The 16,361-nt window shown below is 46.5% G+C and overlaps 1 long non-coding RNA gene across 1 annotated transcript; it reads left to right on the plus strand.

Moving 5' to 3' along the window:
- Positions 1 to 587: 587 nt before the first annotated feature.
- LOC143272994 (uncharacterized) lies at positions 588 to 7,105 on the plus strand. The gene is made up of 2 exons (XR_013050772.1): positions 588 to 5,251; positions 5,714 to 7,105. It is a non-coding gene; the product is annotated as an uncharacterized LOC143272994 (long non-coding RNA).
- Positions 7,106 to 16,361: the final 9,256 nt, after the last annotated feature.

The following is a 16,361-nucleotide window of genomic DNA, read 5'->3' on the forward strand; positions in this document are numbered from 1 at the left end:
AACTGTACTCCTAAAGGGAATGCACTAAAGTTTACCGAGGCATCCCTTTACAAACCTTTCTGTTTGTCCCTGCTCAGTGGGTTCCCCCTGGAATATGTACTTCTCTCTGCCCAGGGCCCACTCCCTTAGGATGGGCCCTTCTTGAAGCTTGTTGGATGACAGGTTGTGTTGAATGAAGGTAAATTCTATGGCCGGATACCCCAGTTTTGGCTCCATGCCGGAGTCTGATGAGTTCACTGCTGGCCACAGGGCAATGCGTCTGAGTTAAACTAATGATACGTGTTGGATGTCTTATACAAGCGAGCTTAACCAATGTCCTGTGGGCCCTCCCTTGATCACTGCGGCTGCCTTCTCTGGGGCCCAGGTTCCTTTGTCGGAAGCAACCTTTACTCACTATGAACTTGTGGTGAGAGAGGCCGGCTAGCTTCCATGGTCCCTGGATTTCTTCACCAGCTGCAGCAGGTTAGACCAAAGCAGCCACAAGACATAAAGTAGGAGGGAAGTAATTAATTACCAGGTGCCGGAGTTGTAAAGAACTCCACGGGGGGGTGGTGGGGTGGTGGTGGTGGTGGTGGTGGTGCGGGAGGGGGGCTCCAAATGTTTATTTGGTGACTGCATGTTGGGGACCTTTAGAGGTTGTGTGTGTGTGTGTGTGTGTGTGTGTGTGAGAGAGAGAGAGAGAGAGAGAGAGAGAGAGAGAGAGAGAGAGAGAGAGAGAGAGAACATTCAGCACCAGCACCAATCACATGCTGGCAGGGTGTCAATCATAAATGCTAGACACAACCACCATTTTTGTTTTTTAAACCTTTTTCTTTCCTTCCTTCCTTCCTTCCTTCCTTCCTTCCTTCCTTCCTTCCTTCCTTCCTTCCTTCCTTCCTTCCTTCCTTCCTTCTTTCCTTCCTTCCTTTCTTTCTTTCTTTATTATTTTTTGAGACAGGGTTTCTCTGTGTAGCTCTGGCTATCCTGGAACTCACTCGGTAGACCAGGCTGGCCTCAAACTCAAAGATCCGCCTGCCTCTGCCTCCTGAATGCTGGGATTACAGGTGTGCACTGCCGCCACTGGGCTTGTTTTTTAAGCTTTTATGTGTGTAGATATTCTGCCTATATGTATGTCTGTGCACCTTGTGCATACCTGGTCCCACAGGCCAAAAGAGGGTGTAGATCTCTGGAACTGGAGTTACAGAAGATTGTGAGCTACCATGTGGGTGCTGGGAACCGAACCTGAGTCCTCTGGAAGAGAGCAGTAGTGCTTTTAATCTCTGAGCCATCTCGCCAGCCTCGCTCACGGTTTCTTGGTACAATGGATGCCAGTGCTGGTTGGAAAGGATGATCTATCTCTGCAGGTAAGCGAAGCTTTAACATTAGTTAGTGTGCTTGTCTCTCAGGTAGGCAGTGAAGTCTGCCTACACCATAGTCCAGACCATCTTTCATGTTGTACATGAACATGAGACTGTTACACCAAAACAATCTGAAGCCGTTGCTGTAGATAGTGGACATAGGCACAGCCATACCCGAACTCTATATGGCAGATTCTACTAAGGTTGGCCACTGCCTGCCAGCATTTTGCTCCTGGTTTCTACCCAAGAGAAATAAAAGTACAGATGTCCACTGAAGCGATGAATTCATAATTGCTAGAAATTGGAAACAGCCCGTGCACTCCAACAGAAGAAAGAATGAACTAGTGCGTGTTATGTAAATATAGTAGAGCATTGTGCAGTGGTGGGACAGAGCAGATGGCTGTGTGCAACGTAGTGGGTCAGTCTCAACAGTACCGAATGAGAGAACGCAGGCACAAGGCCTTGCACTCACTGGGTGCTTTCTTTTCATTACAAGTTCAAGAATCTGCAAAAGGAATCTACAGTATCAGCAGTGAGAGGTGGCCATAGTTGTCGGGAGCTGATAGATTTATATGTAGGTTTAAAAAAAAACCACATCAAGCTGTGCACTGAAGATTTCTGTACTTCGTGTGTGCCTCGATTTAAAACAAGCTGTATTTGAAGATGGCTTTTTTGCCCTCCCAACTGCAAACGTGGTCATGTTGGCCCAGCTCATTTCTTTCATGTAGCAGAGAGGGCTGACAACATCTTGAGAGTGGATAAAGCGAGGAAGGACTCACATCCTGTATTAGTTACTTTTCCATCACTCTGCTAAAACATCATGATCAAAGCAAATTGTAGGAGGAGGAGGAAGGGCTCAGCAGTTCTAGAGAGGAAAAGAGTGGTTGATGGTGGAGTGGAGGCGGCGGACGCCAGGCATGGCGGGGGAGCGGAAGCTGAGGGCTCCATCTTAAACGGCAAGCCTGAAGCAGAGAGAGTGAACTGGGAATGGTGAATAGCTTTGAAACTTCAAAGCCTGGGTTTTGGGTGGCTAGAGAGATGGTCAGCAGTTAAGAGCACTGGCTGCTCCTCCAGAGGACTCAGTTCAGTTTCCAGTGCCTACATGGAGGCTCACAACCATCTGTAACCACTGCAGTTCCGGGGGATCCTCTTCTGGCCTCTGCAGGCACTGCATGCACATGGTATATAAGCATACATGCAGGCAAAACACCCACACATAAAATAATGAAAAGAAAAGAAACCTCAAAGTTGGACCCCAGTGACAGACTTCCCTAGCAAGGCCACACCTCCCAAGCTTCCCCAGATAACCCAACGGGAACCAAATGCTTGAGTCTGTAGGGGATCTTCCTTCCTTCCTTCCTTCCTTCCTTCCTTCCTTCCTTCCTTCCTTCCTTCCTTCCTTCCTTCCTTCCTTCCTTCCTTCCTTTTCTTCTTCTTCTTCTTCTTCTTCTTCTTCTTCTTCTTCTTCTTCTTCTTCTTCTTCTTCTTCTTCTTCTTCTTCTCTCTCTCTCTCTCTCTCTCTCTCTCTCTCTCTCTCTCTCTCTCTCCTTTTTTCTTTTTTCTTTTTTTTGGTTTTTCGAGACAGGGTTTTTCTCTGTAGTAGCCCTGATTGTCCTGGAACTCACTTTATAGACCAGGCTGGCCTCGAAGGCTTGGTGATAAGAACTGACCTTGAGTTCATATAATAGGTTATTATTGTATTAGATTTGTTGCCCGAGACCCCTCATCCTTTGTATCTGCAACTGTGTGAGGGCTTCATAGCAGAGGAAACCAAAGTTCTCAGAAGTACTTCTTTGGGGCTCTCCTGGGCCACACAGCTTAGGGGACATGCTGTCTTATGGAGGGAGAGATCAACCAAAGGAGGAAGCCGAGGGACCCTTGGGAGATGCAGATGGGGACAGATGCAGGACAATGGCTCTGGAGAATATGCCGAAATGGTCAGCCCTCTGGGATGTCTCCAGGGTGTTGCCTTCCCTCAAATAGCTGTGTCCTGTAAGTAGTGTGCACGACACAGTCCCCCAAACAGATTGGAGGCAGATGGGCAAGGAAGAGAAAAGCCCTTCGGAAGGAGACTCTACCTCTAACATGCTTCCTTCATGCTGACGGAGTTTCCGAAAGCAAGCGTGGCATCTGGGCTCTGTCTAGTGTGCGACACTTCTGTGAACACACACCAGGGCTGCCATGTCATTTCCATGGCCTGGAAGTTCACTTGCAAAGAAAAGTTTGTATCCTGGAGTCTTGTGTCGTAAGCACTGGGGACTCCAGAGTTAAGGTTTTCAGCTGTCACTTGGTGGGAGTCTCAGACACATTCCGCAGGGGTACTGGGCAGTCATTGTGTCTGCCATTGCCACCGTGTCAATTATGAATGACGGTTACTTTTTACGTGATGGCAGCTGCCTAGAGCCTAGGGTAGGAGTGAGGCATCTCGGATTGAAGTCTCTGTGTTAGTCTGCTTTCATTGTTGAGACAAATGCTTGAGGTAATTAATTTAAATAAGGAGCCGTTTGTCTTGGCTCATGGTTTCAGCCTGTGGTTGGCTGGCTTTGTTGTGTTTGACTGGTAGGTCATGGTAAGAGCGTGTGGTGGAGGACTGTCTGTCTGTGGTGGCTGGGAAACAAAGGAAGGGGCCAGGGTCCTAATGTGCCCTTCAAGGGCATGCCTAAAATGACCTGGGTAAGGCTCTGCCTCTTAAAGGTTCCATCGTGTCTCAGTGCCACAGACCAAGTCTTAACCCATTGGCCTTTGGAGGACGGTCTAGATCCAGACTGTAGCAGTAACTGCATTTTGCTTGGACTCGTTGGGATGGGAAAAAGGGAAGCTCCAAGGTGTAGTATGAGGCAGGCTGCTGGCTAGTCCTTAAGAATCACCCGTCTAATTAACTGTTTTTTCAACATAATGAGTGTCAGGAGGCTGGACTTCTCTCTGGGTCAGCCAGTTTATTGAGCCCATTTCCCATGTGTATAGGAGAGCATGCATGAAGTGTCCTGCTAAGGTGACCCTGACATCTAACCTCATGCCATATATTTACTACTAGACAAAGGGCTTGGCCACTGCCCTGTTCCATACAGCTGAAGAGGAGGTAGGTGGGTAAAGCCATGATCATGTCCCTTTATTCTAGCGGTGGTTGTTGCTGGTAGTCAAGAAGACCCCACACCTACTCCCAAGGGATGAGGAGTGTTGGGCATTTTATTTTACAGATTGGGGCACATGTGAGTGAGTTGGGCCTGTTGGATTTGGGGTTCACCCTTCATCTTTTTGTCTTGCATCTACTAATACCCCTATCTCAGTATGTGGTGCCACATGGGGTCACACAGCCATCTAGACACCCCAGCTCAGGGCCATGTCACCACACTGTCTTCTCATTTGTGAGGGACTTCAATGTCCTCTCTAGCTCATGGGCAGGGAGCTGTCCTTTGCTTATGAGTTTGGGTTGGGCTTCTCTCTCTCTCTCTCTCTCTCTCTCTCTCTCTCTCTCTCTCTCTCTCTCTCGTGTGTGTGTGTGTGTGTGTGTGTGTGTGTGTGTGTGTGTGTGTGTGTGTGTGTGCTGCCTAGTTGTAAACGGCTCTGGGGGTTGGGATTTTGCCTTTGTCTATTGCTTCACCTGGGCTCTTCTCCTGAAACCAGTCAGCGTGGTTCAGTCGTGGACCAAGCCATACCAGCAGGCTCTCCTGGAGGAGGAGGGCTGTGCCCACTGACCAGAGCAAGCAGAGGACGCAAACGACACAGGCCACACAGTGCCGCCTACACCATCTCCCCACAGACATATCTGGGCCAAAGCAGAACTCCCCATCCCGTCCCTCCACAGTGTAACCCCCGCCACACTCTTCCTCATCTGAGTGAGTGGTACTGCCATCCTTTGGCTTCAGGAAAACACCCAGGTCCCTATCCACGCCTCGTCACCTGAACTGCCATAGGTGAGTCTCATCAACTCTCCTTACACATCTGGAATCCAATTGCTTCAACACCCCCCCACTGTTCCTGCCTGTCCTGCGTTGAAAGGCTGCAACAGCCTGCTAGATGGGGTTCCTCCGTAACCTCCTCCTTCAGCCCACTGGCCACACAGCCAGGATGGCCAGTCCAGCCTCCCTGGTTTCCGGTGGCCACCCTCACACTAGAGAACCAAGGTGCTGCTTGCGGGCACCCTGTGAGATGTCCCAAGATCCACTTGCTACCTCCTCCTCCCCTCAGTCCTGGCTGCTCTCTCTGTCTGGAACTCCCGTCCCACCTTGCTGCTTTAAGATTTCCACTCAGACACTTTTTGTGGACACTCCTCCAAGCTTCCCTTCCCCATGGTTCCTGCTCCGTTCCCTTCCTTGGCCATTCTTCACAGCTTTTCTTTCCCCCTTTTGTTATTTGGTGTCTGTTTGTTTATACAGTTTCTGTCCATCCTCCCACTCCCGTGGAAGCTCCAGGTTCACTGCTGTGTACCCAGTGCATCTAAAATAGTGCCTGACGGAAGAGCAGCTGAACGGAAGAAGTTCACAGAGTTGGGAAGGGAAGGAGGACACCATGCAAAAATGACGCCAACCTTGGAGACCCACTCCCCAGTGCTGGTGACAGTCCTCTGGGCCTCCCTTGTCAGCTTAGATTTCGGAGACTCCCCTCGTTCCCACAACTCTGTTCTCTTTACTGTCTCATAGGCCCTTCTGCCTCATAGACCAATAAACGCTGACTAGAAGTCACTTCCTCACCCAGACTGCAAGCTCTCCAGTCTCCTGGGGGAATTCCCTCTGCTATGGTGACCCTCCACCCCTGTACCCCAGCCTCTAATGCAGGGACCTTTGTCCCGACTTTCCAATCACCCGGGTCCCTGTGCTCTGATTGCCCTTTGCTCCTCTCCTCAGGCAAGCTTCACATACCATCGTCTACGCCAGGGCTTCCTCCATCCCTCTGCGCTCACACAGGCAGCTGGTGGCAGGCATCTTCCAGTTGCAAGGACACACAAGGCAGACTGGCTCCCTTTCTCACAAGGCAGGTCCGGGAGGGGCGGACGTTGATAGGCCTGTTCTCTGGAAGAAAGGCCAAGCCGTGGACCAAGTCGTGACCTCTGGCACCACCTTCTGGCCATATGGGAACACAGCGCTTGCTGCATTGAGAGGGATTCTCTGAGCCTTTCTGAATTCAAAAGAATGACCCAACCAAGTCGTCACGGGACCGCCCTTTAATTAATAATGAACAAATAATAATATTGTAATTGTATCTCTTTCTACATTGCCGCTGACTTTTCATTAATAAATAAAAAGAGGTGCTGTTGGTTCCTAATGTGAGGGATTTTCTTTTGTTTATTTGTTCAGTCATTCATTTGTTGTTGTTTGAGTAGATGTTGAGTTATTAGTAGATGTTTAGTTATTTCATTTACTATGCCAGACTCTGAGCTGAGAAAGTTTAATTATGCTTCAAGAAATTAATTTATAACTGAGCAGTGGTGATGTATGCCTTTAATCCCAGCACTTGGGAGGCAGAGGCAGGCACATCTCTGGGTTCGAGGCCAGCCTGGTCTACAGAGCAGGTTCCAGGACAGCCAGCGAAACCCTGTCTGGAGGGAAAAAATGCATTTACCAAGTCAATAAGTAAGAAGTGTTACTTTAGTTTACTCCTCAAGTGAAGCTGAATGTCAGAGTTGTGCACACAATACTGATATGTGTTGGTTCCAATGATGCAAGTGTGAGGAATAAGTATTAGGTATAAATGTATTTATTTATTGTGTCCCATTAAATCTGGCTACATCAATGGGACAAAATAAGGTTTCATTAAAAAGGATAAACTTATTTACTGCAATGTAGCTGTGTATTAGTTACTTTTCTGTTGCTGTGACAGGACGTCAGGACACAGGTGACTTACAGAAGAGAGCGTTCGGCTTGATTGGTTGTTCCAGAGGGATGGGTCCATCGCCATCTTGGGAGGGGGAATGGCAGCAGGCAGGCATGAAGCTGGAGCAGGAAGCTGAAGGCTCACATCCTCAACCAGAAGCAAGAAGTGGAGAGGGAACTCAAAGCTGCCTCCAGTGACACGCTTCCTCCAAGGCCCAACCTCCGAAATCGCCCCAGACAGCGCCGCCAACTGGGGACCGAGTGTTCAGACACCTGAGCCTGTAGGGGGCGTTCTCATTCAAACTGTTGCAGAAATCTTTCTGGAGTAAGCACTATGGCAGCAGTGAGTGGAAGGGAGGAGATGGCGCCGGTGGACCGAGGCCAGGGTAGCTCCTGAAAGGCTTCCATGCAGGGTTTGTATCCTCATTTTATACCCTAAACCCACAAGGTGGCGCTGTGAAGCAAGCAAGATTTTATGGCCCTATAGGAAGCCATTGGCAGGTTGTTAAGGACAATGACCCATTGTTTCAGCTATTTCTCTATGTCATTCTGTTTTAGGTGGCAAATGAAGTCATGCTTGGCAAATAGGCAGTACAAAAAGCGCCTTAAGTAAATCACTAGATAAGTCCATATCTAATAACTGCTTTTTTCTACCGTATTCTACTTCAAAACCACTACAAATTGCACTACAATACACAGATCATGAGTGCTGTGCTTAAAAAAATTCGAACCTCATTGTGTTACATCAAGAAAAGAAAAGCGGTCTTTGTGTCTCTCCCAGTCATTAACTTTACCAAGGATGTGTCCATCAGCTTTCCGCTACTGTGAGAAAATATCTGAGATGATTGGCTCATAAAGAGGAAAGGTTTATTTTGGGTCCCAGTCTAGGATGTTTCTGCCCAGGGCACTGCGGACACATTGCTTTGGGGCCTGTGGTGAAGCATTATGGCAGGAAGTATCTGGAAAAGAGAGGGAGGGAGGGAGGGAGGGAGGGAGGGAGGGAGGAAGGGAGTGGGGAGACCTTGCACTTTGGGGGAACATTTTAGATCCTAATCAGACCAAAGGGCTGCCACTCTCAAGACACCTGTCATCTTAGTTTTAATTTTGCTCATTTCTTTAAAAAAAATCAATTAAAAAATTTTTTGTTTTATGTGTATGGGTCTTTTGCCTGAATGTATGTCTGTGCACTGTGTGCATGCCTGGCGCCCACAGAGGCCAGGAAAGGGAGTTACAGACGGCTGAGAGCGACATGTAGGATCTGAACCTCTGAGAGCAGCCCATTTCTGTATTTAATGTAAACACACTGTCTTCATTTCTTTTCCTGTTGCTGTGATAAAATGCACTGATGAAAGCAATTTAAGGGAAAAGGTGTTGGTCCCCCTCATGATTAAGTGGGTCTTCCAACATCAATTAACATAAGAAGATAGTCCCCCACATGCATGCTCAGCAGCCCATCGCCCAGGTGACTGCAGACTTCATGAAAGTGACACCAAAATTTCTGGTTTTCCAAGACAGACTGTAGACTGTGTAGACTGGCTGTGCTAGAGCTCACTCTGTAGACCAGGCTAGCCTCAAACTCAAAGATCTGCCTATCTCTGCCTCCAAGTGCTGATGTTAAAGGTGTGCGCCACCACACTGGGCTCAAAAACATCACTTTCAAGCTATAAACCTTCTACCTCTTGTCTCAAGGAGTTCATAACCATCTTATAATATGAAATGCGTTTAGTCCAACTTTAAAGTTCCCACAGTCACTAACAGTTCTGACACTGTAAGGTCTAAAGTCTCTTACTTGTCAGCTCCTGTAAAATATAAAACAGTTTATTTCCAACATATAATGGTGCAGAGTAAACATTCCTACCTCTGCCATGAGGGCTAGCCTCCAGAAGTACAGGGCTCAAAGGGAATCCATAGAGCCAGCGTACTAAGACTTTTTTTATCTAAGGGGGTAAGGGAAAAGACACTCACACTCTTGATGGTTTTCTTCTGTATTTTCTCTTTTCTTTATTTTTCCTCTACAGCTCATATATTCCAACAAAATGTTTCAGGCAATATAAAAATTACAGTGGCTACATTTTGTTTTTCAAGTGAATGGTTATAATGAATACAGGTAAAAAACAAGTTTTTCATTTCCCTTACATGATTAAAACAATGTCATGCCAAGAACTCACATACATTTACATCTAAGTAACTTGTTATAGATTAACAGAGTGTGAGCAAGCAGGGTATTTTTCTCAATCAGTTCTTTTGTTGGCAGGCTGCATATTGTGGTTACAGAGAAAGTATGTATGTGGAGGTCAGGGGACAGCTTTGTGAAGTTGATTTTCTCCTACTATGCAGGTTCTGGAGACTGACCTTAGGTCATTCGTGTAGATGTAACCAACTGTCTTATTAAATAAGAAACACAGAACCAATGTAAAAGAGAAAGCCAAGAGGTCAGAGCTCAGAGCTAAAACCTTACCCTTACTCCTGCGGTGCTCCTAGCTTCCCGAAAGAGACCTACTTCCTGTGTGTATGTCTTTACATAGTCTTTCTGTTCTGCCTTCTCATTGGTTGTAAACCCAAACACATGACTGCCTCGTCACTGCCTGTAAGTACAGCCCTCCAGGTCTTAAAGGTGTATGTCTCCAATGCTGGCTGTATCCCTGAACACACAGAGATCTATCTAGCTCTGTCTACCAAGTGCTGGGATTAAAGGCGTGCGCCACCACCGCCATGCTCTTGCTATGGCTCTAATAGCTCTGACCCCCGGGCAACTTTATTTATTAATATACAATTAAAATCACATTTCAGTACAAATAAAATACCACCATACATTTGGTTTGCTTTTACCTGCCAAGCCATCTTGCTAGCCCCTGATTTGGTTCTGACTGTGATGTAATCAACAGGGCTCGGGAAGGTTTGCGTAGCCTGAGCCTTCAAGCTCTGACACACTCAGCAGACAGATTCTTTGCAGAGCCAGCTCCACGCAATGCCAAAGCTCTCCTTGGTGCATGTCCTATGGTCCTGGCATCTGTAAAATATCAGACTCTCTACCGGGGATTCCTCATCACAGCTTCATTTCTTAATCTGTTTATCTCCTTGAATACAGGACTTAGCTCCATTCAACTTCCTGGTGCCCCTTTTCTCCTCAAATTGTACATTTTCTTTTTTCCTTTCTCAGCTTGCTCCTTTTCATTATAAATCTGTATAAGAGTGACCAGTAATAACCACAGAACAGAGTCAATACTAGGCTATTTTGAGATTAATGAAATTAATCCAAAACTCTTCACTTTAGGCTTAGGTAGACTCCAAAAAAAAGAGCAAAAAGCAGCCATGTTCTTCACCAAAATATCACAGGAATGATCTCTAAACAACATACTAACATTTGTTTCTTCTAAAACCTCTTGATCCAGGCCCTCACAGTTCATCAAATCACATTTAGCACCACTGTCTTCCATGCTCCTACTAGTATGGCCCCTTAAACAGTGCTTAGAACATTCCATTCCACTGCTTTCCTAACTTAAAGTACCAAAGTCCAAATTCCTCCAAACAAAAACATGGCCAGACCTATTACAGCAATACCCTGGTAACAACTTCTGTCTCAGGGTTTCTATTGCTGGGAAGAGACACCATGACCACAGCAACTCTTATAAAGGAAAACATTTAATTGAGGCTGCTTACAGTCAGAGGTTTAGTCCATTATCATCATAGTGGACATGGTAGCATGTAGGCAGACATGATATTGGAGAAAGAGCTGAGAATTCTTACATCTTGACTCACAGGCAACAAGAAGTGGTCTGACTCACTGGAAGTGGCTTGAGCATATATGAGACCTCAAAATCCATCCACACAGTGACAAACTTCCTCCAACAAGGCCATACCTACTCCAACAAAGCCACACCTCCTAATAATGCCACTTCCTATGAGCTTATGGGGGCCAATTATATTTAATCTACCACACTAGGCCCACTAGAGATAAGTGAAATTTAGGATACTAGGATGTAAATGTTCACTCACACTCACTAGGACTGACCATCCATCAGGCTCTGATTCCCACACCAAAGACATACTTCTAACAGGTATGATGCACAACCATCATTAAGTCCCCTGCACCCTTATCAGGAAAAACATAATTCTTCTAGGTGGGTGTTGTGGAATAATCTTTTTGTACACTGTAAGGATGTATGGCTGTATAAGGAAGCTTCCAATTGGTTTAATAAAGAGATGAATGGCCAATAGGCAGAAGAGAATAGGTAGGACTTCCAGAGAAGGAGAGATACTCCAGGAGAATCTAGGCCCAGGGAATTTGCCAGTAGACTTAGAGTGAGTCTGATGTGCCATACCAAGGAAAGATAAAAGCCATGTGGCAGAACGTAGACTAATAGAAGCAGGTTAATTTGAGTTAGGAGCTAGTTGGGGACAAGCCTAAGTGAAAGGCCAAGCTTTCATAATTAATAAGAATGTCTCTGTGTGATTATTTGGGTGCTGGCAATCCAAAGATAGTCCGACAAGAAAGCTTACTACATGCGGGTGAATGAAAAAAAAGAAATAAGAAAGGAAGGACATGACTGCTCCCAGATATGGTGGAAGAGAAGGTTTATTGTAGATCAAAGGAGCTGGGAGTTTGCCCAGCTGGTTTTCGATCTCATTTTGGTCCAGCAGTATTTCCTTGCTATGTTCCCTCCCCTGTGTTTTGGAATGGTAACATATATCCTGTGACATTATATGTTGGAAGTATGTGATCTGCTTTTCGATTTTGAGTTTTACAGGTAATTACAGTTAAGAGATTGTCATGCGTCTCAGAAGAGACTTTGGACTTTGAAATAAATTTGAGACTGTTATAGATTATAGGGACTTTTGAAGTTGGATTGAATGTAGTTTTTGTATTATGATATGGCTCTAAGCCTTTAGGGGCCAGGGAGTACAATGTGGTGGTTTGAAAGAAAATGGTCCCCAAAAGGAGTGGCACTATTAGGAGGTGTGGCCTTGTTGGAGGAAGTGTGTCACTGTGGGGATGGGCTTTGGGGTCTCTTTTCTCAAGTTTCACTCAGTGTGACAATCAGTTGACTTCCTGTTGCCCACAAGATGTAGGACACTCGGTTATTTCTCCAGCACCATGCCTGCCTGCATGCCGCCATGCTCCCTGCCATGGTGAACTGAACCTCTGAACTGTAAGCGAGCTGCCACAATTAAATAGTCCCTTTATAAGAGTTGCCGTGATCATGGCGTCTCTTTACAGCCATAAAAACCCTAACTAAGACAGAGGTCATTAGAATAGACCCTAATTCAGCAACAGAGAGTAGGACGTAGACAAACAGCGATGATGACTGAAGACAACAAGGAGTAAGGCCCGTTTGTAAACCAAGGAGAGAGGTCTTTAGAAGAAAACGACTCAACAACATCTTGAGCTTGGATTTCTGGCCTGTGAATTGTAAGGAAATAAGTTTCTGTTATTTACCTCACTCCACCGGTCTGTCTGTTGTTTGTTTGTTTACAGAGGCCCTCACAAATGAACCCATGCTTGGCTATGCAACTTCAGATGAGAATGAAGTGAGCATGCGCCAACAGTCCTTGCCTGTTCTCCTTAACTTTCTACATTTTGGCAGTCACCATGACAACGTGCTTGGGCTAGGCTGGGAGGCATCTGGAACAGAGCCAAGTCACTCTAGTCATACTGGAGACAAGCCAGGCTTGGTCTAGGTCACTGAACAGCCAGCCCTGAGACACACAAACCTAGCCAAGGTCAGCTGACTACAGACGTGTGAGCAGTCGGTGTCATTTCTGAATGACCGAGATCTTGTGTTTGGCTGTGACACAGCATCTTTGTGGTGACAGAAGGCAGTGGCACGGTGATGCCCATGACAGGCCAGCCTTAGAAGAGGGAGAGGGAGTCTGGGAGAGATGGAGTTGCAGGGGTCTAGTTATTTCCTAGGAGGTAGAGCTGAAAGACTGCTCAGGAGTTCCTGAGAGCCGCTGCCAAGAAACCAGGCCCTCAACAGTCAATAGACTGAAGAAAAGGTTCAAAGAAGCAGAAATGTGATCCTGTGACTCCTTGTCAGGGTCACAGCCACCCTCTGGGTGTCACCTTGCCCCCTCACAGTTATACATGTGGTTGAGTCACGCAGTATTATCTGGTTGCTGGTCCTGAATGGTCCCACTTTTGTGTAAAAAATCTTTGCTTGCTGGAAGCAAAACAGTCATCAGAAGTGGGTCCAGGTTCCTCAGGGGCACTGGGCTTTTCATTAATTACCTGGAGCTCCTGGACACAGGGTAGAGTAAGGTACAGGGTTACATTTGCTAGGAAAGTTGGTTTCTCATGATATGCTAGAGAATTGTTCAGCAAATACTCACTCATGTGCTCTTCTTCCCTTGGGCCAGAGTCTACTTTTCTGTCCCATTGATGGTTAGGTTGGCCATGTGACTGTTTTGGCTAAAGGAATGTGCACAGATTTCCTGTGACTTAAGGCATCTTTCCTGAGGCAGGCAGCAGAAGCTGATAATGTGTGCACTTGGTTTTGGCTTCTTGTACAATTACCGCTTGCCATGAGAAATACACGCTCTAGCTGATGGTTCAAGGAGAATATGGGGAAAAATGGGAATAGATCTGAACCCATGAAAATCTTGAGCCAAACCTGGAGCTTGAAGACAGACATAGGCAAGATAAAGAAATGCTTGCAGTTGTGATCTGTGACTGTGGTGGTAGGTTGTTTCACAACATTATGATAATAGCTGATAGATACACCTTTCATTGGGAGAGTCATCAGACCCAGAAGGGTATTTCTGGCAACTGGTAATAGACTGGGAAGTCACTCAGGGTGCAAGTGTGGCCTCACCCCAATGAGGGGCCTGGAAGGACCAGGCCACAGGGTTGGACCCACAGTGGAGGCATTCCATGGCTTAAGGGGTATGCTGCTGCAGGCTATGTTTTGAAGCCAATGATCACTCCTAATTCTATTGTACTCCTACCAGGAAGACCCACTCTTTTCTTGAAGAACATCCTAAAACTTCATCCAGCCACTCATTCTCGATCAGATGAAACAGTGGGATATAGCATGAATCTTAAAAGTTCTTATTAATAAAATCAAACCTGGACCAGCTATTGGGGTGAGTTCTGGAAGATCAGAGAGACAGAACAAACCACAGCTAACCTCACTTGGCCAACTTCTCAGCTGGTCTTGTTTCCTCAGACTGGAAGCCTCTGGGTCCTCATATCCGAATGGCTCTCAGCTGAACTGTGCTCCAAAGCCTGAAAGCTTAACCAGCCAAATGCTTAACCAGCCAAATGCTTCTAGTTTCTAGTCCTCACGCCTTATATACCTTTCTGCTTTCCACCACCATTCCCTGGGATTAAAGACTCGCTTTCTGGAATTAAAGGCGTGAGTCATTATGCCTGGCCGTTTCCAATGTGGCCTTAAACTCACAGAGATCCAGAGGGATTTCTACCTCTGGAGTGCTAGGATTAAAGGTGTGAGTACCACCATTTTCTAGCCTTTGTATCTAGTGGCTGTTCTGTCTTTGACCTCAGATAAGTTTATTAGGGTGCACAATCTTTTGGGGAACACAATACCACCACAGTGGGAAGACTACAATTTTACTCTGTTCTTTAAGTTCCTTCTGACCACAAACCTACATGCTGACTAGATAACCTGGTGAAGTCCTTGTGGGCATAGGAAGTCCCTGGAGGGGATCAGAAAAGTGGTGGATCTTGGTCCATTTCCTGATGATTCAGAAAGTCCCTTGTGGGTGGCAGGATGGTGGTTGATGGTTTGATGGTCAAGTAGACTCTTGGAGTTAAGGGTGGTGGTGGGTCTATGGAATGGAGGAGCATCACACCCCTGGCCAGTGGTGCCTTTGATACTTAGGGCTAATTCTGGCAAGGGCCCACAAGACTTCAAGTTGGTTCCCACAGCATGCAAATGCTTGGCTGATAGCCTATTTTTCATATCTGTTTTGAAATTTTCATCTTCATTTTCTTTTTTAGTATTTTAAAGGGAAGGTCTTAGAAAGCGCTTCACAGGATGCTACTTTAACTTAGAAATGTTCTCTTTGATCAAAACCAAATCAATCAGACATTAAAACTTCCCCAAGGGACAAGGACTCCTAACAGGGCTGACTAATCGGTAGCTGGGGAGGATCCTGTGAGCATGTGTGGCACCTGAAAAGCGGGCCTCATCTCTGGAACACCCCCAGAGCCACCCCTTCACTCCTGATGCCTGAACTGACCCACAAAGCCACTCTCGTTTCTTGATTAAAATTGCCACAGTGTGTGGCATCCTTGGTGATCTTCGGACATTCCAGGCATCCTATCAAGTCACGACTTTTGGCATCAGCTGTCTCCTCTGCCTGGAATGCTTCCTTCCAGGGACTCGCTCGGCTCGCTTCCTTAATGTCTTCAGGACTTTTCTTGCACATCACCATCTGCTGAGAACGTCCACGTGTTCTAGGGTATAATGTCCCTATCTCCACCACTTCCTTTTTATGTTCTCTTTCCTTATTTCTATGCAACCTACCGTAGGGTTTGTTTAGTTTATCATGTACCCCCTAGATATCATAGAACAAGAATTCCATGGAGGCTGAAGGTTTCGTTTTTGTTTTTCTTCTTGGAAATTGTTTTATTCTCACCTACTTGGTATATGGTAGGTGCTCAGTAAACTCAAATGCATGAGTTACTCAGTGACCTAGGTGTTTGCTGCTGGCTACAGAGTACTGTCTGGTTGAAGCTTGTCAGGAGGCATGGAGATCCCTCCTGTGCGGGTAGAATTCACCACACACACAAGCTTGTCCACCAGGGTGACCATAAGATGTTCCCTGACAGCTTAGAAATAAAATCTCTTGTCTTTTGGTGTTCCAGTCTGAAGTGGACCCATGACAGATGGCCAACACACAGACAGAACAAGAGGAAAGAGTTGGGAAGGAAACACAAGCCAGACCTAGAAAGGATTTAACACCACCTTCAGGTTGGAGAGGGATGCAGAAGGATGCATTATGGGAGACAGACAGGGATGCATCAAGGAAGATGGAGAAGAACGCAGCATGGAAACAGGCAGGATGTGCTAGGAGGTAGCTCACTGGCCCAGGTCCAGACCTCCATCTCTGCCTTCCAGCTTGCTGAGTTGCTTTCAGTCTTCCCATCAAGTTCATTTTCAGTCATTAGGGCACTGACTAGTCTGGTTGGAGCTTACAAACTTCACTCCCGAGTGAGTGCAGTGAACTGTGACAGCCCAGGTCACCAGAC

The sequence above is a fragment of the Peromyscus maniculatus genome, chromosome 4, assembly GCF_049852395.1.
Source record: "Peromyscus maniculatus bairdii isolate BWxNUB_F1_BW_parent chromosome 4, HU_Pman_BW_mat_3.1, whole genome shotgun sequence".
In the NCBI taxonomy this organism is placed as follows: Eukaryota; Metazoa; Chordata; class Mammalia; order Rodentia; family Cricetidae; genus Peromyscus; species Peromyscus maniculatus.